The sequence below is a fragment of the Pseudopipra pipra genome, chromosome 21 (genome assembly GCF_036250125.1).
Source record: "Pseudopipra pipra isolate bDixPip1 chromosome 21, bDixPip1.hap1, whole genome shotgun sequence".
Taxonomy (NCBI): Eukaryota; Metazoa; Chordata; class Aves; order Passeriformes; family Pipridae; genus Pseudopipra; species Pseudopipra pipra.
This window is the reverse complement of record NC_087569.1, coordinates 1,642,894-1,670,157: the sequence shown is the minus strand read 5'-3', so window position 1 is coordinate 1,670,157 and position 27,264 is coordinate 1,642,894. Positions and strand designations below refer to the sequence as shown.

General features: G+C 42.5%; 1 protein-coding gene and 1 long non-coding RNA gene across 10 annotated transcripts in view; one reads left to right on the top strand and one right to left on the bottom strand.

The window, feature by feature from the left end:
• Positions 1 to 27,264, bottom strand: part of AUTS2 (activator of transcription and developmental regulator AUTS2) — a 1,122,443-nt gene that overhangs the window by 628,773 nt on the left and 466,406 nt on the right. The gene's annotated exons all lie outside the window — the stretch shown is intronic.
• On the top strand, positions 13,546 to 17,838 carry LOC135425382 (uncharacterized). Its single transcript, XR_010435580.1, has 3 exons — positions 13,546 to 13,679; positions 16,318 to 16,451; positions 17,644 to 17,838. It is a non-coding gene; the product is annotated as an uncharacterized LOC135425382 (long non-coding RNA).

The window sequence follows — 27,264 nt, the reverse complement described above, 5'->3', positions numbered from 1 at the left end:
GGATACTTTATTTTTTCTTTAAATAGCAGCTCTTGGCAGTTTATAAACCACACCAGAACGTACTCCTGTTGCATTCAAGATGCCCCAGCAAACTCTGAGCTCCCTAAAAGAGCAACAGGATGCTCCCTTAATTACAGGACCAGCACTCCCTGTTTCTAGGGGCAAAGCTCAAACAGGCTGGGAGTTCTTTTTGGGAGCCTGTCTGCCCCTGGCAGCCTCCACAAGGGCAAGGCAAAACTCTGTTGGAGGGGTTGGATCTGAATTTGCAAACAAGAGAGGGAAAAAGGAGAAAAGCAAACTGAAGCCCAACCCCCATAATCCTAGTTAGCCAGTCTTCATGCTGGAGAGGCTTTATATCCACATGTTTTAAGAAATGTAAAGGGAACCATAAACCCAATTCAATTTAATTGGGTGCTCTCCTGACAGAACAGTTATTAATAAGATTGCATTGTACAAACCTCAGTAAAATCCCAAATGCAGTCAGAGACACTTGCAAAAACATTTAACACCCAGCAAGTAACATGCTGCTGGATTGATGCTCCTCTCCTTTGCTCTTCCCCCTCCAATTCTCTCTCTTCTTTTATCCAATTATCAAATAAAAAAAAAGAATAAAAAAGAGGCAAAAAAACTCACTCATCTCGAACAGCTCCTATAAATTATTCACATGATATTACAGTGTATGTCAGCAGTCTCACAGTGTTTAAAAAACTTAACTACAAGCCAATTAAAATGTAAACTGAGAAAGACGGATTGGGTTGGGTCGCTCTGGTGTGAACTTGAGCAGCTCATAACAATACACACAACTTCTAGACCTGCTAATTTGACAGCTACTTTCATCAGCAGACGTTTTTTCTGTCTTTCTTTCTTTCCTTTCTTTTTTTTAATGCAGTATTTCTCAGAGGACAAGTCAGTCTGCATCCAGCAGAGAAATCCCCTGGGTCCCACAGTGCTGTACAGGCACTTGGGGTTTGAGCTACTCTCAGGTTCAGATTCGGGTTGTACAGCGGGAAAGGGGCAAAGGGACCTTCCCCTTTTGCTAAAATTCAGCAGTTACTGAAATTTTACAACTAAATTACAGCAATTCAAGCGACAGATTTCTTTAAAAAAGCCTCTAATTTCTCACAAAAATAATAATTCAGCGCATTCGATTTCTACAGCAAAATAAACACCTTCCAAAAGAGACATTTTGGATTAGCCAGTGTGTGCATCTGTGTAGCAACACTGGACATCTGCCTAAATTGCTTACTGCTGGACTGCTGAGTAAGCCAGGCACCAATTAGTCGTTACAGTGATAATGACACTAATTTTAATCTTCATGGGTTAATTACAAGAGCACCATGAAGTCAGATTGTGAACTCGGAGTCAGAAACACCAAGGGAAACCTCAAAACCTGAAAGCATTATAGACATAAAATCAATATTTAACCAGGGAAATTTAAGGTGTACCAAGCTAAAATCCTAATCAAGGAACCAGAACACCTTGATTTCCTTCTGCCCCACAGTCCTGGAGCAATGGGCCACCCCAAACCAGCCATTCCCTGCTCTGTGCAGTGGGGACACTGGGCTTTAAGAGTTCCCCTGCACCCAGAAAGAGAAGCAATCATTACTGTTTCCTGCTTTTTCTCTCCCCTCTCTAAGGAAGGTGAAACCTGTCAAAGGTTTTTCTGGGACCACCAGAAATCCAACTAATACAGTCAGTGCCTGCACTGCCAACACACACCCCAGCACCCTGACTGGATCTGGCGTTCTCCAATCATCCTAAATTACAGTTTAATTAGTCAGAAGAGCAGCAAAGATGTATTTCCTGCAGGCAAAAAGGTTTGCACTTAGTGCAGACAGCAGCATCCTCCCCAACCACGTGTGCTAGGCTTGAGAAATAGGAAGGAGCAGGATGGAGGCCAAGTCTACACTCCCTTCCCTCACAACATTAATCCAAGATGAGTGGGTCCACCAACAAAGAAAGCTGGACACAGGGAATGGCCATTAGAGTGACATTGTTCTGAGATAAAGAAAGAGAAAAAGGCAGTTTTTTTAGAATAGCCCAAGTTTTGTTGTAACCAAAACTACTGTAGTTTCCTGCTTGGAGATTTCTAGTTTTAAATTTTCCATTAAGGGGGGAAATAAAAGTATGGCATTTTTATATTCCATTCTTAACCTGAAGTAGTTTTAAGCAATGTATTTCCTGCAACATGAACCGACTCAGACTGTCCAAACAGCTCTGTCTGCAGTAACCAAGAGGGGACAAATGCAATGCCCAGCCTTTGGGAAGGAGCCCAGAAAATCCAAGCCTGGAGTTTACAGCCACATGCAGCTCTTTGCTCAGGATTGAAGCAAATCAACAGATGAGCATCAAGAAAGAATAGCTCACTCTGCTCAAAAGCTGTCTGCATGCCTGGGAGTGCTAAGCAGAGATGGCACAGCAGTTTTGTTACAAATGTTCTGTATAAAATGGGAAATGAGAAACAAAGCAAGAGCCATTTTTTTTGGTTCATCTATTACAAGAACAAAAACAATATAGGCAAAACACTGTTACTGTTATATATAAAAGCATGAAAACACATTGCCCTAATTTTTTTTATCCCCCATTATTCTCACATCTTAAAAGTTATATAACTTTCTATAAATTAAAGCACTTTGAAGATCCAGTGAAACTATTTTTCAAAGGAAAATAAAAAGGAAAATAGGGAGCAACCTTTGAACACTCCCAAATCCTCATTTGTAGGATGTGCATGAGACAGGAATAGAACCACCCAACAGGATTCATTTTTACTGATCCAAGTCATGCCATGACTGTAAATTCTGTGCTGGTCAGACAGCTGGAGGAGTTTTCATTTCAGGCCCAGGAAGCAGGGCTTTATTTCTACCAGCATTCACTGCACAGTTTTTCTTTCTGCAAGGCACTGAGAAAATGAAGGGAATTAGGATGTGGCATCTGAAATGACAGCTCCCTGAAAACACTGTTTTCTCTATCCCTGAATTTGAGTTTTTCTATTGATCTTTCCTGCCTTCCCTAATTCACCTCCATTCTGGTGGTGACAGTGCTGATCATACCTGTCATCTCCAGTTCTTCTTGATCCTGTATGAGAATCAGAAATTCAAGACCTTAAATCCCAACAATGAAAGTTCTCACTGCACTAATAACCACACACCAGAGATGCTCCTGCAGCACAGGCAGCGCTTGAGCAGGGGCTCAGAAACCTCCTGGCTGGCATCACACATTGTTTTCACAGTTGCTTATTTGAATGAGGGTTTTGCCTTTCCTTTTTTTTACAGTCTGTTGATGAAGAGATGCTCTTCTTTCACTTTCCTTTAGAGAAAAATGATTGGATTCTGCAAAGTAACTTAATCTCAAAAGCTACAAGATCCTGGCTTTGAGAAATTTGTATTTTCTCCGTTCACTGTCTTTTAAGCTAATTATTTTACAGCACTTGTGGGAATTTTATCAGTCCCATCACTCCACCTTATTTAGATATCCAGTCCCTGTGAACAGACAGTTATCCTAAGTCTATGCACAGAAAAACTGTCGTGGTTCTGTCTTAGGGTTCTTGCCTGATAAATGCCTTAAGAGCAACATTCCTACTTACACCAGCTCATTACAGTGGAAAGCATTATCTTATAATTGATCTTATCTGTGTTAAACACTCTTAGCATCATGTCAACCCTCCAATATGGTCAATTATTAGATAACAGTGCCCACTTCCACATGTCTTATTACTGAAATGGCAAGATCAATAATTAAGAGAACAGAGCCCCATTAAGTGTCGTCACATGGAATGAAAAAATGAAATTACCCCACCCTACTTCTTTTGCTGACTCTGAACATACCAGACTTAGAAACACCCAAATTCACCAGCGCTTCAGGAAATTTTTTTCATCCCTAGCTCTACCTTCACCAGAATTTCTTGATGAACAGAAAGAAAAAAAAATAAAAATCTCTATTTCCTGTGTGTATTGTATCTCATTTTAAAAAAGCAACAAAGTTCTCCCTGCTCTGTTTGAATGTTCATAATTCCATGATTGACTACATGTCCCTTTGCTTATTTTTTTGACAACTGGATACAGCCTATGAGCTTCCTTTTCTCTTTTTCTGTTTTCTTTCCATTTTGGTGGGTCCTGGTCCATAGATATTATACACATGCCTCAACATTTCAGCTTTTAGTCTTTTATTCACATTACAGAATTACCTGTCTGATTTCCTTTTAGCCTTTGGGGCTGGGTCACAACATATGATATAAAAATACATCAGCTTTAGTGGCTGAATTAAAATATTGATTAGATATGTAAACTGGACATCAATTCACTACCTCAACTAATAAAAGTAGACATAAAATCCAGAATGTTAACCCTTCTTTGAGATAAGTGATGTGCTTCAGCAGGAGCTAATTTTAGCAATTTTAATGTGCTGTCAAGGTTAGGCAGAAGGGAGAAAAATTCACATATAAAATATATTTACTTGCACTACAAAAAACCATCTCATGGTATTCGTTTTGTCTCTCAAAGTCACGTCAAGAGAATTTGATCACTTCAATAAAAGGACTATTTACAGAGCGAACAACTAGCAAATCATCCACTCAACCTGTGCCCAGAGAAGTTCAACGCTAAAAGGAAATCACCTGTTGAGTTTTGTGGAAAAACCTAAAACACATGACTTCTGTCTTCCTTATTCAGCCTTGGCATGGTGAAACTCTTATTTTGGGGGGTTTTGTACTGCTTTCTAGCACAGCTGTTTGATTCAGTACAGTTTACACTGTACAACAAAGTTTCCATCATCTTGTAACATCCACGTACTAAAAACCAGAACATTTTTAAGTGTATATATTATTTTTTTTGCTTGTAATCTCCATTTCACTGTTCAAAGTTTGCAGAGTAGGAAAATAATCTTCTCTGAACTGAAAAGGAGGTAAAACCTATGTACTCTTATACCCCTAGAATGCCTAACCCAGAGACATACAAGTTTTTCACTCTTTCCAAATACTTTAAGATGCTGCTTTCTAAACTTCTGAGGACTCATAGAAAATGTCCCTTACAAGACCAAATGTAGCTTTTTTAAAATTAACAACCTGCCACTTCCTGGGAAACTCTACTCAAGAGGAACCTATCAAATGCATTAATGTAAGGAATGGGAATTACCTTCAAAATCCTCATGTTGATTATCCTTTTTGCCCTGGAAATCACAGCAAAATTCCCCTTTGTGTAGTGGAAAAGAACTGGGCATAATTCTGATACACTCATTGACCTCAGTGAAACAAAATGCTTTCCTTATGGTAAAGAGTAAAAATAAGTAAGGGAGACTTTACTGGAATTTTCAGACTCAGGCCATATATAAAAATCTGGTGAGAAATCAAACTTAGTCCACATCAGTTGGCCAATGCTGAGCTATTTCCTTAAGCCTTTGATGTTCTCCATTTTGCTCTTTTACTCCTATTTTCCTCATTCTGGAACACTCACCACCTTATCTTTGGGCCAGAAAATGAGGACACACGGACGTTCACCAGAGCACTTCTGTGTGACTGTGTCATGGAACAACTGGAAATGCCCTGAGAATAACAAGCTTTGCTATAGCACAGTGATTCCAGTCAGACATGGGTGTTGAAACTTTGATTCCTAGTTTTATATACTCGGTCAGGTGAGTTTAAATTACCCATTCACAGGGACTACACTTTCACAAATCCGCACAATTGCAGGATTTGAGCTTTTTATTTGGGAGGAATTCCATAGGTGCATGTCATCCACCTCCAATCCGAGCCAAAGCACACATATGGATGAGCACCTACTCCCCACTCCTTCCAAAGCCACAGAGACATTTTTACTCGGAATACCAAAAGGGAAGGATTCTCTGCTCACTACACACTTCCAAGCTGGTTGTTTGTGCCAGAGCTGCTTCACCCATTTTTAATTGCCAGCACCACAAATGTCAAATTTTGTATTACAAGCAATGAGTCATGTCTGTGTTAATGACAAAGAAAATACTTTATGGAGCAGATTCAAGGTTTGCACAATGCCCAGATCATCTTTTTTAATATGCTAAGAAATGTCTGCAGTTCTGGACTTTTCAGGAAAAGATCAGCAGGGCTTCCACAATAATCACTTGAGACTACAGATTAGTCTTCTGTATTGCCAAAAAGCTGTTGAAATCTGTTCTCAATCAGTGCTGTCTCCCTTAAGGAAGGGGGGGAGAGAAAGGTGGGAAAGTAAAGATCATGTTTTTGAAGTTCTCTTCTTTTAGCAAGTTCTGTTCTATTTAATAGCTTCCAGAGTCAAGAAGGTCTCAGGTAGACCTGACTTACCTAACCACATGAGCAATTAGTTCCTCCAGACACTATGTCTGTTGTAATGTAGTTCACTTAACTTCACATGGTGAATCAGTTCACTTTGATGGTGGTTTTTTTCCCTTCCCTCCTATTATTTCTCTTCCTTGTCTCTCGGTAGCTGCCTATCTTGACACCTGACCTCCACTTGCTCCATGGATTGACTGCTTCAGGCATGGTTAGGGAATTAAAATCTCTGCCCATTCCCTTGGGAACCTGAATATACCCCCAAGTTCATTGTAAAATCCAGGCCTTGCAAATGCAAAAGGACCACTGCTTCCCTTGGCTTGGTTTAATATAAGTTTGATTAAGAATGTGATTGCTGTTTCCAACACGGACTAAAGGGAGACATCAGTTCTGATGGATTTGCCTGGGCCCACAGCCACAGCTGGTGGTTTCAAACACAACTCAAAACTTATAAAACCCAGCAAAAACCTGCCTGACCTAGCAACAGAAATTAGCACAAAAAGCTACTTCACATTCTTTGATTTACTTTAAAGCCAAATGTTTTGATAGTCTGCCTAATTGGTCTGGGATTTTGGAACAAAATTCAGAGATTAACTGAACAGGCAATAACACTAACAATGCTCCAGCAGACAAAGGGCGACCACATCTAATTGAACTGTTTGCTGAGGTATCAGCACACCCAGAGCCATGGCAGAGGGAAGGTGCTGCCAAGTACTTGTCTCCCATTGTATAAAAATGTCACTCAGGCACTTGAGTGCTGTTTCCTTCTGTCTGTCACCCTTGTTCCTAACAGAGAGTACCTGTTGCTGCACCTAATCCACTTGTCATCGAATCTTGAGTCAATTAAGCCTATTTTGTCTTTTATTTTTGGAAGCTGTGCAAATTTATATTTCTTTCCTCAAACATTACCTTAATAAGACTAGTTTAAGGAACATGTTTGTCTCTTGGTAAAAAAAGAAATCTCAACCTCCTAAAACTTTCCTGATCTGCATTTGTTAAATGGTCAGCATGTGGAGACAACGCAGTGAATATCTACAGGACTCAAAGCTTAATAACCCTCCTCACCAATGCAAATGCAGCCAACTGAAATACTTTTTGTTAAAAGGACTGTCTACAGCAGGGATTTTAATGTGAGCATCATGTTCACTATGGATTCTTTCTAATCAAGGCTTATTATTATTTTTTAAACATTACACGCAAGTGAAATTTAAAGTGTGTACTTCACAGGAATCCAAAGCATGTTGTGATTCCGGCCCTTCACCCCACAGACACTCCCCAGGCAGTACATCCAGCCAGGTCACTTCATCAGTGCACTGGTTATTCAGTTCCTGCCTGTCCTGTGACACACACACAACCCATGGTTTTGTTCTGTTCAGGCATTTCATTGGACTGCTGCTGCTCCAGAAGCTTTAATTCCATTTCTAATTGCCAGGACTACCGTGCATGGGATAGAGCGCAGACAGACAAGGGAAGGCAAGACAGTGTCCCTAGGAGTGCTCTGAAATCCCAGCAATGAACCCAGCAGAGCCCTGGGACCCTACAGTTTCCTGCCCCCTTGTCCCCCACATCCCAAACAGCACCGACTGCCCCTGCTCTGGAGACTCGCCAGGCACAGCAATGACACTGCAGACACTGGAGAGGAAGGACAAATTCAAGCACCTGCTCCCCATCTTAGGGGCAATAAACTTATAATCTGCCCCTGCTGCAGATAAACTTTGCTTTAATGCTATATATTTAAAATTTGCTGTCAGACCTGGCTCAAAGTCCTCATATCTGAATTCTTCACAATGCTGTCAAGTTAACATGTTCATTTAACTCTGTTCATTTACCTCCAGCTGAAGTGTACTGGATCAATTTTCCATCTTGTCTATATGCACAGGGAGTCTATTACCATCTCAACAAGACATTTCTGTTGACCCCAAGAGACGCCGTTTGCATCAGTAGCACGTGCAGCTAAAGCCCAGCAAAGATGATATTTCTTGGATGTACTTTTTCCAATTTCAGTCGTCAAGAGGCACTAATGCTCATAAAAACTGTTTTCCCATCCCATCCATCCATTCCTATCCACACCACAGCCTCCTGCTTGAGGCTTGAGCAGTTTGCAGGTGCCATGGAACTGATGTAGACAGTTGGCTGCTTACGGAGCAACTGCTTCCTGAAACAGGCAACTCCAGGACTGTTCCTCAGAAATGAAACACAAATGACTTCCAGGTAAATCAGTCATCCCCTTAAAGGACCAGTTTCTGGTACTACATTAACAGTGATGGCAGTCTGCTCCATGAGGGGCTGATTGCACAGCACTCACTTCACATGGAATGGCTGTGGCCAAGAATATCAGCATCTCTGATTCTATTCTCTGATTGCCATGACAAAGAGACAATTTGGAGAGATTATGAAAAACATTTGTCAAGAAGACACTGAATCTCACCTGCACTATTTAATTCCAACTACTTTCAACCGTGTAATGTGGGCTACAGGGTTCTCACAGATTATGTACTTCCACTGCTCTGAGGGAATGCACAATGCCATCCCTGAATTCCTGACACTCCTCCAAAGAATAGGGCTGTAAAGCTCTTTGCAGAAAATGGAAACACTGCTCTAGGTTGCAACAAAGCCATTAGAGAGGAGGAAGAACTCAGGTTAGCAAGCAGAGAATTGAGTGATGCCAGTGCAACCTGAACGGGGATCTGCCATGAGCACTGGGCTAAAAAACCTTTCCCCAAACAGGGCCAGTTCAATGTACATAAAACAAAACAATGACAGAAATGGGAACACTTTTTTATAAACAGCAGCACAGCCCTGGGATTTGTCCTCTGGCCAAGGCAGATCCTTCTTAAAGCTTTCTCCCCAGCCACTCTAATGGTGACAAGGACCTTGAAGCAAATGGGAGGGCAGTGAGTCAACTTCAATTATTTGTCTAAAGCTATTAAACTTCAGGGCAGGCTCTGCAGAGTGCCCAGAGTGTCACTGCACACGCTGACTGCACAAGCTCTACAGAGTTCAGCCAAAAGCACACATGCATTTCTGATTGCACCAAAAAATAACCACATCAAAATAACTTCCAGGCAACCCCCCGGCCCAGTTTCACCTACCTCCATTAATCAGTTAGCCAAACCAATTCTCCTATTTTGCTCTATCTAGTAACCAAATTGCAGCGCGGTGTTAAAACCCACAAAGGTTCTTACAAAGGCCAGAGTGGAAGGAAGAAACTCTCCGGGCACCACAGTGGCTTTTAGGTCACAAACCCAAGTCCACCCTGAATTCTTGCTGTGCCACATGTGAAAGTCTGAGCTGTGCTGCAGCAGCTCCCTCATAACACTGACCACTCCAAAGAGCCTGTGAGGAAACCTGGCAAGAAACTCCTTCTACAACAACAAACCAGGCTTGCAATAAAAGCCATCTGCAAAAGTGCCAATTATCCTTCTCCTCAAATGATTATGTTCCATCCAGTTTTGCTGACAAGCAAGTTATGCCACATTTTAATAGGCAATAAAATGTATTATTAAATAATTAGTAGCTAAGAAACAGAAATTAGAGGGTACTTCCTTTCACATACATCCCCCAGTACTTCAAACTATTGATTTAAAGGCAACTCGATCCTCTAAAGAGGACAAAATGGAACCTGATACAGCAGTTTACTGGGAGACATTTACAAGGCTAATGATTGTTCGCAGAGAAATGAAGCAGAGAGGAATTCTAGAGAATTCCACCCTGCTCTGTTTTGTCTGATCTGTCTCAAAATTCCCCAAAGAGCTAAAATTTCTCCAAATCTGTTCCTTGCTCTGAGCCCATTAATTACAGTGTTAAAGGTAAAGAAGTATTGATGTCTCTCCCCTGCTCCCTCTGTTCCCCCCCAGGTAATGCTGGTACTTGCTCAGCCTTCAAGGTATGGCTGCACTAACTTAGAAAAGCCCCACTAAGACCAATTAAGGCCTTTACTAAGAGGCTGAAAAGAAGACAAATGGAGGCAGAAAGCCCGATTACAAGGAACCTTTGTACAGATGTAAAGCAATTAGAAGAGTCTCAAGGGCTGGCCAGTGCAGTACCTGCTAGTAAAGGATTTTACAGCTTGTCTAAACTTGGAACAATCTGTCTCTCTCTCTTTTGGGCTGAGTGTTAAAGTGAACCCTGTATTAGTGTCATGTATCGGTTGATAGCTCGGTATTGGTTTCCCTGAGCATGTTAAATCTGTAATGCTGGTCTCCAGCTCCCTCATGGATGACAATAGTCTTACACAGTCAGCTCTAACTTACAAGGAAAGAGGATATGTCTGATGTTAAAGCATGATAAAAACCAGAACCAGCTCTTTCAACCTTCTTTTATTTCCCTAATGCTAAACCCTAGAATGCCTCAAATTTACTGCACTGTGCTGCATAATGTGGTACAGAATGTGTGAGAAGTGAAAATGTTTGTACTGCCATTCTAATAATCAAAATAAATTCTGCAGTGACTCTCTGTAAGGCAGCTTCTAATCTCAGGCCACTCTTACTTTTTAAAGAATAAAAATAACATCAAAAATACACTTCTAAGATATGAAAACTGAACAACCAAATGGTACCTGAGAAGTTCTCCCGTACACAGATATCCCCAGATGACCCAATACACACAGACCCCCCTTGGCCCACTTTCCTCTCCCCAGCCCTACAGATGATTTCACAAGCCCAGCTCCCCAAAATCCAGCAGGACCTGCCATAGGCAGCTGCCTCCTAACCACCCTCCTAATTCATTAATGGGCTGTCTGCTTGGCTCTGGTATGAAATGCAGCACTGCCTGGATGGTGATGATGGCTTAGACTGTGAGAGTCCACCTACCCACAGCTGGCCTGGCATCTGGATGGCAGGAAGGGCATGGCTGAGATGTCCTGGATCCTTTGGTGCAGCACAGAAACCAGGAAAGTACCAACATAAATGCCTTAAACACTTGGCAGACATTTGTGTGACTGCACCTGCCCTGGGTACCTTCAGCCCTTGGCATCAGGAGGATGTGATGCAGACCAGGCATCTGCAGCCAAGGGTATTTTGTCATACAGTGATTTCTTGTCATGCATTCAGGCCATCAGAGGAACAACACCTGGTGTCCCCACAGGGCAACAGACCCCAGGGAGCCACGAGAGCGAAGTCACCCCAGCTCCACACAAGGGACACTGGAGGCTCAGGGACAAAGCTCCTCTGGGTCAGTGGCCACCCTTCCTGTACAGAATTAGGCTTTAAAGTAACTGGCCCATGTGAAACAGAAATTGGAGGTTACTGGTCTATGCAGGATTTCCTATGATTATATTAATGCCTCTCAGGGGCTTTGCTTTTTCATCACTCATTAAGGTGGATGCAGAAAGGACACAGAGCAGGTGTATGAAGAGGACACAAGTTGCTGGTGACCTACTTGTTGCTCAGTTTACAACGTCTGATAATGAACAAACCTTCCGAGGAAGCTCTGGTAAAGAAAGATTTCCTGCAACAGTTTCATCAGATATAAATAGTACAATGCAATGTGTTTCAGCTTTTTTCCTTCCCCTTATCCATAATTTTTTGAGCTAGAGACAACTCCCTAAAAAAAAAAAGTCCATAACTTCTGACAAAAGATTCACCATTTTTTATTAGGAAATGTGTTTCCAAAGGGGTAAGTACTCATCAGTCCCTGCTGTGCTAGAAGGGATGATTTGTGACACAATCTTAACCACCAGCCTGATAAATTCTCTTGAAAATCTAACGTGCCTAGATAGACCTGAGCTCATTCAAAATCTGGTTTCTCCTGAAAATGAGGTGCAGATAAAAACAAAGTAGCACTCTAGTACTTTACACTTGAAATTCAAGTTTAGGTATGTCTGAGGCTTAAGTAAAATGAATCTGGACACCCATCACAGGTACCCTTCACACCACAGCCACAAGTCTAAAGGGTTTTGTTGTTGGCAAAACCAACAGTCAGCAGAGCTGCTGCTGGTCAGGGTTAAAAGCTATAAAAGCATCTTCAAATAGCCACCTCTCCCAGCCAGTCATGGTGCTAAAAAATTCAAACACACAGAGATTATTTCAGAACAGTAGCCCAGAAAACAGTACACCAGGTCATCATCTTTAGTAATGAGGCCAGCAGCATACCTTTGCTCCCTGAATTATTTAAGGGCACATTACTCACATGCTGAACTTTGTACTGAATGGCAAAGAGGAGAGGGCTAAAGCAACATCTCAATGCAAACCAAACCGAGTCTACTTAAAATCATTTTAGCAGGTGTATCATGCTACATTTCAATGAGGTTCTCCAAAGAAAAAACCCTTTGTGGCCATTATCTCTCAGAGTAACTCGCTGTGCATTCAAATATTTTGAATTCAGCTTCCATTTAAAAACTCAAAAGATCACATGCAAGGAATAAGTTCTTAGAAAAAAGGTGGATCACATCAGACACCTGCCAGGATTCAATGGGATTGTGCCCCTCTACAGTCCTGTCACTGACAGTGGCCACAGACAGACAGTATTTGCCACCTTGTGCTCTCAGCAATACGGATTTTTGATTCTGTGTATCTTTTCCCCTTCCCACACACACAGGCACAGTTTGCCTCGGGTAAAGCCGAGGGAAAAACCACTCTCCCTAGTGCTCTGTCCATGCTCTGGGCTCTGCACCTCCCCGAGCTGAACCCACTCCCTTGAGTGCCCAACAGCAGCATCTCTGGGATGCTTTCCTGCAATATGGGAAAAAGGGTTTGAGTGCTTTTGCACGACACTGCAATTTGCCTGAATGAAGCAAAATTGCCTGTGTTTCCCCGAGCCTGTTCCACAAAGAGGCATTCACCAGCCATTTATTTCCACTGTGCCCTGCCAAAGCTTTGCTAAAAAGCACACTCCAAATTTTGCTCTATTGATATATAAATACAGTCACTTCAGCTAAAGAGCCATCAAGTCACTCCAGGCTTGGTAACTTGATTAAATCTATATTAAGGCAGCGAGTTGTTCTGAACGGCCTTTAACACCAAGGCGGGAAATAATTAAGTTTTAAAGCTGGTGAAAGATAACGCCAGGTCTGGTTTGCTGCTGCACGGCTGATAAAGGAAGGGGTATACAATTGAACATTAATTAGGTACAAGCAAACAGCTTTGCTAATAGCTCATGTTCTCATTCCCAAAATGTCAACAGCAGATATTGGTGCCAGATGCCAGTGTAACATCTCCCGTGGCTGGGGCTGGGACATGGGAATAGGCCAGTGCGTGTGGAGAAAATGCCAGCGCTGTCAGGGGCACTCTGGGATGATGTCACAGGAGCAGGGAACTTCTGCAGAAGGGATTTACCAAACAAGCTTCTCTGCTATTAATGGGGAGTCGTGTGGCACATAGTGAGGCCCTGGGAAGGCGAATGAAAACAGTGAACTGGCATAACCCCTGAACCATTGACTCATATTACATCACAGGAGCCTTCAAAGGTATCAAGCATCTTCCACTCAAATTGCTTTAAAGTTGTCATTCTTCAACTCACTGCCTCAGCTGCAAAAATTTGAGTTAAAACAGACTTGTTAGGTCAAAGAAATCCTAGTTCTAGAAGTCCTGGAATTCATCCTGGGTCAGGTCAGTGATGTTGGCATCACTGTGAGCAAAGGCAGGATATAGGATGTGACCATGTTATTGCCCAGCAAACAGCTCCCACCACCTCATCACAGTGAGGGGAAAAGAGAGAGACTGGAAACCAGAACACCTGAAGAAGCAGCAGCAAATTCTAAATGTCACTGACATTGAGAGTCTGGGATGTAGCATTACCCAAACATAATTCCAGTCAGAACTCAACAGCCAGATGCATTTTCTTTTGTGGAACTGCCACAAGTGGACCCTGAAAACCTCATCCAAACCCAGGAGCACAATGCCCTTGGTGCAGCACAGTGGCATCACTTGCCTGCAGGGCAGAACATGTTCCCAGCCTCTGTGAGTATCCTGGCTTTCCTTAGGAACCCCCTCCCAACCAGGGACCCCCCAGCTTCCTTGTCTGGATTCCATATGAACACAGCTCAGGATGCACAAAAAACCCCCAGAAAAACTCATAAATAATGCATCTCTCTGGTGACATTTGAACTCCAGTTTAATCAAATCATGTAGGATCCTTTCAAATATCACTTATCCTGTAACTGCAATTTCCAAATCTCTCAAATCCTGGCTTTCCTTTTAATCTCACATGAAAATTGTATTACACTAATACTGTTTACATCTCATTTCCTCTTTTCCATATAAAAATATCACTAACTACATTTCAATTTTCTCCCATTGCTCTTCTGCCATGCTGTTAAATCCCATGGGGCTTCCATGGCTCAAGCTCTGCTATTTGCTGCTTTCAAAATAGCCACCAGGCCTTTGGTTCCAGCCTGGACTGTCACCTTCCCCCAGAGCCAGGGCCTGCCACTTCCAAACCAGCCAACTGGGTGCTCAGAGAAGTCCAGCCCTGCCCCAGGTGATGAGTGCAGCACTTTTACATCATTCCTTGGTTTTAACAGGAATGGGCTAAAATGAACCTTTCATTCTAAACCCTGTCAATCCAGCCATGTTCACAGAGTCACAGATCATGCCTTGGCTCCAGAATGTCAGTCCTAAGCCTTCTTTGTGTTTTTTAGTGTAGTTTCAATAAATTTTGTGGAGCAGTAGTTTTGCTTCCATAGGGATGGCCCTAAAACCCCTGCCCCAAAATCACAAAAGATCTGGAAGGCCAGCTGGCTTCAGGAAGAGCAGTATCTGGTTCTTGTGATACGAGGGATATCCTGTGAAGAGTCTGCTGAGGATGGAACAAGGAGGTGTTTCTATTTTCCTGGAAATGGTCAGGAATTGCTGCGTATCCTATGCCTGACTTTCTCTTCTCAGCTGAAAGCACATCACACAGATACACCCTGAGGCCATGGAGTGACTGAGAGGCATCACCTGCATCTTTTCTCCCTCTCTCTGATTACCTGCATTCCACTGCTTTGGAGGAAAAAAGGCTCAGGGCTGTCCCCTTCTTCCCTGGGCTCCAGGGGAGCCATTCTGTCACAGCCACATCAGCGTTACCTCTCTGCCTTTCACTCCAAAACAAACGACTTTAACTCATTAGCAGATAAATGCAGGTTACATTTCCAGTAAATCCACTGGCAAAAGCAAACTCCCACAGACAGGCTTTTTTTTTAAAGTATTTTTTAAAGGAGATATCTTTAATCACTGTATTTACCTTTTGATTTTCCAGATAGAGACTTTCAAGTAGTAAAGAAATGAGGGCTGTTAAACAGCAAAGTCCTGTCAGGGAAAGAGTGGATCAGGCAGGAAAGACACAAAGGAACCCAGAGCTCCCAGTGGCACAGAAGTGCTGGGTCCCAGATAACACTGGCTGGCACTCAATCATAACCAGTGCAGTGAGGGCCTGAGCTAAACATGCTGCTGCACATGGGGATGGGGTGGCCTGAGAGCTACCCCACTGCTCCCAGTTCAAACACAGCTGGATTCCTTGGCACTCCTTGCTCTGCCCTTCACTTTGTCCCTCGAGCCTCTGTGCACGAGGCTGCCTCTGCTCGGTGTCAGCACAGCAGCAGGAGGAGATGGATGAGCTGTGCTGTCCAGATCCCTGGACTTCCTTAACCTTCCAGATATTTTCAAACCGTAAAATGAAATTATTATTACTGGTGAAGACCGGTCAGTACAAACACATCAGGCCAAAACGGGGCCAAACTGCTTGTCCTTCACGCCTGGATTTCTCAAAAAGCAAAGGAAAAAGAGGGTAAACTCAACATTTTTACTGACTTTAACTCTACTGTGAGGGTTGATAGCAAACTATAAACAAAATTATGTGCAACAAGACTCAATATTGTTTTACCCTGCTTAGACTGTTGACAGCAAAAGGAGCAATTCCGACCTGTTTGGGTTTCTCAGCAAGATGAACTACACCAGCAGCAAAAGCCATTCTATTTACCATCTCCCTTTCTGGGTTCATTTCTAGGAAGATATCCCTACAGGGAAATATAGAGCTTGGAAAAACTGGGATTTTAAGTCCAATGTCTGAACACTCACTTCTCATGTGGATTCAGAATTTCATTGTTGATTTTGGCCTTCTTACAGCTACTGCCCACATCTGATTCATTTGCCACACGAGAATTATCTGTTTTTGTGGGAGAATTCCCTCTGTGCTTCCATAAAAAAGCATGATGAGGTCCAAGAATTCTCCTTCCTGCCAGCCCAGCTTCATCAGGAAGGCAAGTTGCTGTTTCTTTAAGGAATATCTCAGAAGAAACACACAAAATCCTTGGAATCAGTCTGAAAGAGAGGCCAAGGACATTCCTTCCCAAGCATTAGATTTGGTTTCACATGAGATGATTAGACTCATCCATGCTAATTACACTAGAAAGAACTAATTAGAAAAATCTACCATTCAGCTAATGAGGGCTGGGCCTTAACTATCTCAGTGCTTAATTTTTCAGGTTGTAAAATATTACTTTACCCTCCTTCCCCCCCCTCCTTGTGTGCCATCACCACGTTAATTCTTATAATAGAGTTGATCATTAAATACCTGCTAAAGAAATATTTGTTAATACCTGCAAGTGCCACAGTTTTAAAGCAGCTGCACATTGCTGTAATTAAAGGATGGAGAGGATGGGCTCAGTTCTCTGCCAGTTTGGGAGCAGCGAAAGGACCTACCTGCAGCCTCCAAACCTGAGTTAGTGGCAAGGGGTAACCCCAGACTGCTTAGGAATTCTCTGCACTGTTTCAGTGCAGCCTTTTCAATAAATATACTTTTTCCTTCCCTTAGGAATAACGCAGGAGAAGGGTTTCACATGTAATATTATCAATGTGGGAGGAGAGTTTATTAAAAAGCAATGATACCACCTGATAAAGACTGACATCTCTGCCAAGGGTTAGAGCATTTAGCAGGAAGCCGATGGAATGAGCATAATGAAAAGCTAATAAATCAGAGTCCTTCATTACACAATAAACTCATTAAGCTACTCGTTGAAAATGGCAAGCCAGACATAGCGCAATATTGTTAGACTGGTACTGTTAAAAGCTTTCCTGGAAAACACAAATTCAAAGCCAGGCTTTGAGTTTTGCTGTATTTACATACTTAGTGTCCATTTGGAAGTTTAATGAAAGATATTAGGAAATATCTATGTGATGCAGCATCCATTCAGCACAGAAACTGTGCTTTTCCAAAGAGGATTCTCAGCCAGTCTGGCAGGGGCCCAAACCCTGCACTCCCTAAGATGATGTGTGAAATTAGTGTAAATTGAAATGCCAAAACTTCCATTTTTTTTGCAAAAACCTTTGAAAAATCAGACGTGTTTCTATATCAGATTTTTATTTTATTCATCTCCCATCCCCACTTTCCCCTGAAGCCACTAAACTAAATCTATTTAAACGTATGACCAGCATGATTCTGATTTTTAATAGGCTTAAGAAGACCCATCTTGAAATCCTCACTGTGAACACCATGGAGTGTAATGAGAAATCCAAAACAGGGCCGGTCTCTGATGTGTGTGAACTTCATGACAGAGGCTACAGAGGAACTGAACAGCACTGCAGTCATTCTTACTGCAGCCACACTCATATAAATCAAGAGTAAATAATAAAAAATTAATAGAACTAGGCTAATTTCTTTACATCTTCCGTAATAGGGCCAATGTCTTTTAAAAAAATTTCAAGCTTTATAATCTTGATTTTTAAAAATATGTCTCAAAAGGCCAATTTATATTTTCTATCATCTACTACTCTAGAAAATTCACTATAGATGATTATATAGATATAGATATATACAAATGTACAATCAGAGTAATACAGCAAACGTTCCCCTTCATTAAATGGCTTTGTTAGAACACACATACTTGTTTCTAAATCAGGAAATCAGGGGTCTGGATTGGACAGGAGAGCAAAGCCATACAGTGGGATTACACGGAAATTCGACTGGAAGGGTTCAATTCAGGGCCTTCATTGCTGCCATTAAACAGGAGTAAAGACAGTGACCCAGACCCAGGGAATTGCCTGGCAATGACCCCATTTTCCTTCTCAGCAGTGAAAAGCAGGAGGTACTTTTTTGAAATGGATGAAGTCAAGATGATGTAAGAAATCCCAGAACTGGTCATGGCAAAGCATGCCCAAGGTCAGGTCATGGGGAAGGAGGACACTGGTAGAAGGGTAGTTTAATAAAGCAAATTAGTAGAGCTAGGGATTTTTAATGGCTTTTCTGGCTGCCTTTGGAACAAAAGCAATATATTTGTAGGTAGAGCGCTACAGAGAACCACCCTGACTGCAAGTTTGTACACACGAACAACTTCACACACTGTATGTGCCAAGAGCAGCTCTGCAGGAGCACACATTGCTCCCTGGAACCATTCCTGTTATATCTGCCAATGCCTGTGGCCTTCTCTGTCAGCAGGAATTCCACAGGTACCAAAGCCTGAAAGGACTGCTGGCAACAGCCACAGTCACATCTCTGGGGATCGAGTTTATTCCCCACCGACGTTCGTGTTGTGATATGTCACCTTTGCAAATGCCCAGAACCTGCCATCAGAACTGGTAATAAAATGTCCCAAAGGTATCTGGGGACTTAACTCCCATGTTGAATATGGCTGTGGGTGGGGGGTTCTGCTCAGGGAGGTGGGTGGCTTGTGGCAGATGCAGAGCTACCAGCCCACCACGGACTCTGCTGGCAGAGCTGGTCGTAACTCCAGCGGGTCTGGTACTGGCAGATCAGAAGGATTTTTTCCTGCCTTGTAAGATTTATCTGGGGAAGACCAGGTGGTTGGTACTGGAATCATCTTTTCAAGTTCACTATAGACCCAGATCATAGGAAGAGATGTAGAGAAAGAGAGAAGCTTCCCTTTGTGCAGAAGTTATGAACTCACCCACCCACTGCCCACCCGCTCGCACGTCACAGAGCCACAGACTCATGGAATGTGCTGAGCTGGAAGGGACCCTCCAGGATCAGGGCACCCACCACGTGTGTCTGAGCACAGCCCTGGCTGAGGCTGAGGTCACCTCAGTGCCACTGAGCCCCAGGGCACAGATTGCATGGGGGACCTGCCCACCCGAGGCCCCTTCATACACAAAATCTAAACCAGCATTTGACAGAGTTACCTGGGAACTGCCATTCTGAGAATAACAACCCTCCTTCCCCCAGAAGGAGGTTAGGGGAAGGGAAGAATCTGGGAAACCAGCTGCCAACAGTGCAGGGTAAACCTAATCTTTAATTTACCTACGTCTTTCAAGTAAAGATGTGGGGCATTAGGACCTTACTAGCTCACAGGATTTAATACTTGGTATAATAATAATAATAATAATAATAATAATAATAATAATAAAAAGCTTACATATTCCACCAAACAGCCCCAAACAGGCAACCTTTATTATCTGTTATGTCAGCTGTGCCTAAAAAATCAAGCGAAACAGTGTGTACCCTTTAATAGTTAATCCTCTAACATGTAATTAGGCATTCACATGACAATCAGAACAGGACTATATTTCATGTTTGCCTTCCCTTTCAAAGTCTCTACTAGAGGGGCACTTACTCTGTCAAATCTGCTATAGTAATCAAAACATTGAAATTACTTCTTTCCACACTAAATATACTGGAACTGGTTGTTTGATTAAATGTAGAGCAGAGAGTGCAATTTGCTAAATTACAAGTATTCTGAACATGTAAATATAGTTTAATTACTGCAATTAAAGAAGATTACTGGAGATTGGCAGATGGGAATGTAATGCTGTTTTAATTAGAGTTTTTAATGCACTGTAACATAAGCATAATATTAACCCTTTATCCTGGAAAGGGCTGGCTAGTCTCTGAAAAAATATCCTTTGAAAAATGTACTAGAGCTGGTGTTTCATAATAGGACTTCAAGGCAATTCAGTGCAAAGCGCCAGGATGATTTGGGAGAGTTTCAGCTGTTATTTGTGGTACAGGCAGTGCAGAACAGGCCCATTCTGGAGCAGCCACACGAGGCGGGCACATTGTTTGTGCCCCAGATGAAAGAACGTGTGAAAACACAGCGTTTGAGTAGATGGATTGTATTTCATAAAGAGTGCAATCATAGCTACATCACTAGAGATTTAAGATTCTTTCATGAAAGTTAAAGTACCTCACACTCCCAAAGATTTACAAAACATGAAAAGAGAAAATGTTTCAAAATGCATTAGTTCAATTTTGAAAAACTGCTGCACAGAGACACAGAAGAATATTGCCCGGGGCCTGGGTTATTACTACTCAGCCTCCAGAACAGTATTTGCTTCATAAAGTAATATTCCAGAATGTACTAAGCAATTTTTGTCATCTTGAAAGCTATCACTTGCAACATTTTATCCATTTAAGTCAATAGTCCATTAGAAATTCTAATTGAAAGTTCAATACTCTGCTTGGAATCTTACAATAGAGGTTGCCTTTGGAAAGCCATTTAAAGTCTTAATCTCTTTATCATTTGGTATTTTGAAGCCTAACTTTGTTCTTGTTAGGCAGATCAATGGCATTAATTTACAAAATGGGGGAAAATGTCACCCTTCATCCTTTAAATCTCAGTGCGGCGAAGAGCAGCGTAAGCGAATCCGACCGTTGCTCTCCCATATTAGCAGAAAACGGTGCCATGGGAGGTTTGACCTACAAATTTTAATTACTGCATGAAAAATTCAGTTCCTGGAGATGAATAGAGACTTGAGGAAAAGCAGAAGTCCACCTTCTGAGTGACTGCAGAGCTTAACTCTTCAAAGGCTGCAGCGGTGAATGGAGCAGCATGTGTACCTTCAATAGGTACTGGCTATAAGGGGCAGGATCAAACTGCACAAGCAACAGAAGAAAGGAAAAGGATTTTACCTACAAAGTTGCTTTATGGGTGTCCAAAATAGACGGACACTGATACCATCCTCCAGGGCAGCCAGTGTGGCGAGAATTTGTTTTGAAATGTTCCTGACTTTGAGATAACTTTCCAGCAACGAGTTCACTGGTGGGGAACTCTGGGCTTTGCAGAAACCCATGAAAGCTTTGCCATGTTATCAGCAAAGGAGGATTTCACCTGTGCTCTTTGCCTCCAACACCAGGCAAGCAGCACGCAGCGATGCCAAGTGTTTTGAACCGGTGTTCCAGCTCCAAATCAGCGCAGGGAGGAGTCAAATCCTAAAACTGATCTGTGCAACACTGCCAAAGAATGGCTCAGCTTCATGCTAGCAAGAACTAGGTGGTTCCATAGGCAATCCAGAAAAAAACCCTCAGATGATACACACTGAAACATTCCACAACTTACTCCTTGCAATGCAGTACAGCACAAGGACTGTGTGGCTCTGCAGGTGCCACGGGTGGAGGATCACAGCTGGAATTTTTCCATTCCAGACACTGCGATTATTTGGGCTGGGGTGATGTGGGGTGGACAGAAAATTCTCCTGTTATCTAAACCAGAAATTAAGGATTTGCACCTCTGTTTCAATGATGGCTACGTTAATGGTAGGAGACAGAAAAAAATAAGGAGAACAAAAGAACCCCCAAGAGCTGTGGCTGACCCGGGGGGTCAGCAAGCACACTTAAATGATTTGTGTGCTTATGAGAGAGAGAGGGACAGACAGAAATAACTCATTCCAGTTCTTTACCTGGTTTTCACACCCTCCCAACCACAACTAGTTTCAGCACAACTTGGTATCAACACCATGAACTTCTGTGTGAAGTGGACCCTGGTCCCCCACCTTAACAATTAAAAGGCAATTGGAATCAAGGAAGTGGTGATATTTATATTCTCTTTCCTGTGGGTTACACTGCTGTGACATGAAGTATGTCATTTATTAGCATAGCCTGGGTTTCACACGTCTTTGCAGACTGTGATTGTGACCTTTTTGTGTTGCGTTCCCTGCAAACACAGAGCGAGGGCTGTGCCCTGCTGCTGGCACAGGGCACACACAGGATGAAAGGAAAGGGAAAAGGGAAAAGGGAAAGGGGAAAGGAAAAAAAGAGAAAGGGAAAAGGAGAAAGGGAGTGGGGAGAGGCGAAATGGGAAAGGGGAAAAGGAAGGAAAAGTCTTTCCGTGAGAAGACTGTCAATAACAAAGCAACGGCCAAGTAAGGAGAGGAAAGGAGCTCCTGTGTGTAAGTCCTGATAAAAAATCTCAAGAAGTATTTCTTGTATCAGATGAGAACACAGACCCCTGTGACTCTTGCATTGGCTAAGCCAATATTGTCCTTCCCACTAGAAAGAGAAGCTTCTTCCCCTTCCAATGCAATACCTCGACATTCAAAACATGACACAACAAGATCACAAGATTTAGTCACCTGGACCACTATGGTGGTGATCCAACCTGGAAAACAACCTGGGTATGGTTTCTTTATAGATTTTGAACTTGGTTTAGCCATACTTGAAACTGGAAAGCTCTTGACTAGAGCCCACTTAACATCACGAAGACTGTAACTGTTAAAAGGTGCCACACGTTCAGGAGTAAACTTCCAGTTTCTCTTGGTCTCCTGAGTTCTGAGCCTACAAACAGGGGCATGAACCATCACTTAAAATCTTTACACTGTATCTTAATAGAAATATTAATTAACACCCAGCCATTAGCATTATGCTTGTTGGTAGAAAACAGCATTGCTCTCAGCTTTGCCTCCAGATACTGATTGAAATTTAAATAAATGTATTATGGTCATTAACTATTTGGTGCATTTAGATAATTAATATTTATTTCCATTTCAAAGTAAAGGATTTCTAATGTCAAAATACATTTTCCTCTTTTGAGACTCTCTCAGGTAGCAGATTTCCTTTTTTTAGGCATTCTTTTAACTATTTCTAGGGAGAAAGGAAAATACTTCTAGATTGTGCAGGTTTCACATAACAAAAAACATCTCCATGGTTTGAGAAATCACCACGAGGTCACTTTCAGTGGGGTTTTTGTTGCAATAAAAGAGATCGTAAGAAAAGCTTGGTGTACCTTGGGACTCTGCCCCCAAACTGAAAGCCTTAAATGGGCTTTACTCCTGGCTTTGAGAATCATAGCTCAGTAGTGGCTGAGAGCCTCAACTTCAGAGCCTGAGGTGCTTCACAGGGTTCTGAGTTCCCAGCACTGCCAAGGAGGGAAAAACAAGTATCTAAAGCTGAGCACGCACAAAGAGGCAGAGCTGGAGCCATGGATCCTCTCCAGCAAGGCTGGTGGTCTTGGTTCTTGACTAGGAGCACGCTCCACTCCCTGGAATTGGAGACATTTCCCAGTATAGACAAGGCCCTGGAATTATCCCAAAACCTGTCTGCGTGGGAAGGGTTAAAACAACCTGAGCAGTGAAACCCCTGCAGCTATCTCATAAGCCAGCGCTTTTAGACAAATTGAGCAAAATAGTCCTTTCAGCTCAGCAGGCACATGACTCGCTGCACAAAGGAGTCCTTCTAGAAATCCCATGAATACCCCCATTATCCCAAGGATTGAGCACAGAGCCACACATTTCACGCCCACTGCCACCTGTGATTAGCTTTTTTACAGTTATTATGGAGTACTTTGATGGTGATGATTGTTTAAAGGCCTCAACAAGCCTGCTAATGTGACTTGAGGACTTGACTCCTTTTCATTCCTTGGTTGCTCCAGCTATCACTCTAATTTACTTTAGGCAAAGGGGACAATAAAAAAAAAAAAAATCTACTTGGAGAAATCACTTAGCATAAAATTGACTCAGTCTCTTAAAGAAACGCATGCCGGGATCCCATGTTAAAGTAAATTAGATATGTGATGAAACAAAGCTAACAGTCATTTGAGCTCTGGACTCTTGTGTAGCACTCTAAATTTTAACAGAATCACCCAAAGAAAAACAAAGGAAGAAGCAAAGAGCAGCTCAGGCCAATTGGTTCACCTGGAACTTTGCTCTGCTCTGCTTGGTGTTTTATGGTGCAAATGTGAAGCAACATGTTGGCTTCAGGGAAAATGTATTTTACTGTTTGCAAGAAGTGCTTCCAGAATGGATCATATTGTACCACTCAGTGCAAAATAAACAGACACCAAGGGAGCAGTAACGTGAATTGGAGTGCATGTGAGAGAACGGGGGCTCCAGCGGTGATGAGCAGGGCAGGAGATGTATGGGGATGTTTTTGCTTTCTGCAGAGAGGGTGTGTTGATCTTAGTCTGGCAGTTCAAAGCAGCAGATAGGGGTACATACAGCAGAAGTAACTGAGCAGCAGCACATAAGTTCTCCCAGAGTTTTCCCCTCCTGTTTATTGCATATGCTCAGTGAAGTACTCAGATGTAGCTGTCAGTGTCTACCCCGCCAAGCTGCTCTCCAGTTTCACACATATATCTCTACTGAGACCCCACAGCACATTTCTTCCTGTTCTCAAGGCAGTTACAGAGGTAAAGGCCCAGGACATCCTCAAGGAGCCCATATAATTCTCTGTCAAAGTCCTATTTCTGAAGGTTGAAAATAGGTTTCTCATTCTATCCTCGCCCTTCTGTGCTGTCACTACACTCCATGGTTAGATCCCCACAGGAAACCACCTGCTGCCCAAATTGCAGACCTGGGAAGCAGGTGAATGAATCCAGAGAACCAGCTACAGTGCCCAAGCTGACTGACCTCTGCCTCCACAGAGGAGTAAAACCATTTCTCTAATTTAAAACCAGTCATCAACATCCCCTTTTAAGCTTGTCATCAGTCCCAGCATAACATGATGTAATTTATCAAATCACCAAGATTTGATAACAGGAATGTTCTGCTGCCACCTCCGTAAACAGGCCGGGTTCAATCACTTGAAGCAGCTATTTTTCTTCAGAAGGCCCAAGCAGCAACCCCAGCTTCCCCATGTAATAGCCACTGGAATTACATGTGCTACAAGCATTTTAAGTGCCTTTTTTTAGAGAAACAGAGAGCAACAGATGAATAGGAGTAGTTTTGCCTTTCAGAGTAGGGGAAAAAAGATGAGAAGATTACACAGCTTTTCTGGGGCCTAAGTGAGAGGACACAATGTGTGGTCATACAGTGCTGATGAGCACATTGCTGCTGATTCCACCTATTACTGGGTGGAATACAAAGATCCCCTATTTGGGATCTTTGTTTTTACACTTACTTGCAAAAATCAACATTCATTAATTTGCAGTAAATTGATGAAAACTGGTTTAGTGCTGTTCCTTTGTTTTCCTGGTGCTTCCAACCTCCTTAGGGCTGTAGCTCGGTGGTTTTGGTTCATTAAATCACTGCCTTCCTGAGTCATGGTGATTTAATCTCCAGGGTCCATCTCCACAAGTGTGCAAGTGGTCCATGGCAGCGCCAAAACTTCTGGCACAGTGAACCAGCTTACAAAAAAAATACCAAACCACAAGAATAAACTGATAAACCTGCAGTTTTTGATAAACAAAAATACTATGAACTGGCTTCCATTGCAGCCCCATAAACATGTTTGTATACTGTGATCAATACAAAAGGTATGAATGGGTTGGGAAGGGCAGGAACAGGAATACACCTTGTGATGTCCAGAGACAACTTAATCCAGGGACTCATTCAGCTCTACTCTCTGCTCATTCTCCTGGTGGAAATGGCATGGCTGGCTGTGCTTCTGTTCAGTCTTATTCAAAGACATTTTCCAAAAGTCATTTCTGAGGAAAAGAATTAATGAAAACTTGGTGTTATGCATTTGTGTGGAGAAGCTGATGGAGTTGTGAGGTCCAGGTGAAACTCTAAGAAGTTACCAGGGTGCAGTCCCTCTCTCCTGCTACAGCTCCTGAAAATCTGTTGTGTCTAAAAAGATGCCAGTGTATGTTCAGCTTTCCCCTTACTGGCACCAGTAAGATCCTTTACATAGAGGTTCATTGTCATGATAATTTCAATACTCAATGAGACCTTGTTTTCTATGAAATTTGTCTGAAATATGTCAATATACTTCAAAGCTACTGAGGAAACTAGAATCCAACCAGAGAGCATGATCACTTTGGCTTTGCTTCCACAGGATTACCAAATATCATTTCCTGTCCTTCATCCTGCAGATCCAGTCTCATGTCACTGGTGTTTGCATCTTTAAAAGAGGTGCCACACAGGCACAACCCTATTCTATGCTGGATGCCCAACAGCAGTCAAGGGAAGAGGGGCTATGCATCCTTCATCTTCCCAGGAATTCTGTGCGTGGTCAGCACCATTCTTGCTTGGGCTCCTTAATGAACATGGTTTTAATTGTGCCAGAACAGCTCCTATTAATGGAATAACACTTGCATTTGCACAGGGGCCGTGTCACATTTATCATGAGGGGGAGATGTGTTTCCATGAACAGGCCACACATGATGCTCTCTGGAGTTTCTGTGGTGATAGTCTAATCCAATTTGTCTTCCTGAAGTCCTAGTCTCTTGTAAGAAATAACCCTCTTTTCCTACTTGTAGGGATCTGCTCTTGGCACAGCCATCAATCAATCTCTTCCACCACTGGCCAATCCAGGCTAATTCAGGCAGAATATCTGTATTTGGTGATAAAAGACAACAAAGACTCTGTTTCTTCGGGTGAAATCCCAATTCCATCATAATTCAATGGGAGTTTTGCCACTGACTTCAAAGGGCCAGAAGGCTCCCCCTGGCCATGTCCTGGGAGAGCAACATGATCCTTGGTGTGTCCAGGGGCTGAAAAGAATGGCTCCTTCTGGAGTAAAACTTCTCCAAGTTTAAAGCTGATCTTTCATTGGAGGCCACAAGGTCTGGTGTTCCCTAAAAATATGCCAAATAACTGTATCACTGGAGAATTTTAGAAGAGCTGTTATTTTATGCCCTAGTCATTTCAAAGCAGATTGAGTTAGTCTGGCAACAGCAATTTCTAAAGGAGTAACATGAAATATTTAAAGATTTATAGAACAAGTGGCCCACTTAGGGGCTCATCTAAGTTTTACTAAACATCTCTGGTTATGCCTTGCTATGTCAGCAAAAGGAAGCTCAGATTTAAATAAATAAAACCTAGCAGAATGTAATAACAGCCAAGGAAAAAAAATATGATACATCAAGTTACTACTGAAAGGAATATCAAGCTCTAAGTGATCTCTGTACCAACAGCTCTGCTTTTCTCTGCAGCTGAACAGGAGACAGCTTTAATCTCCAGGCTGCATGT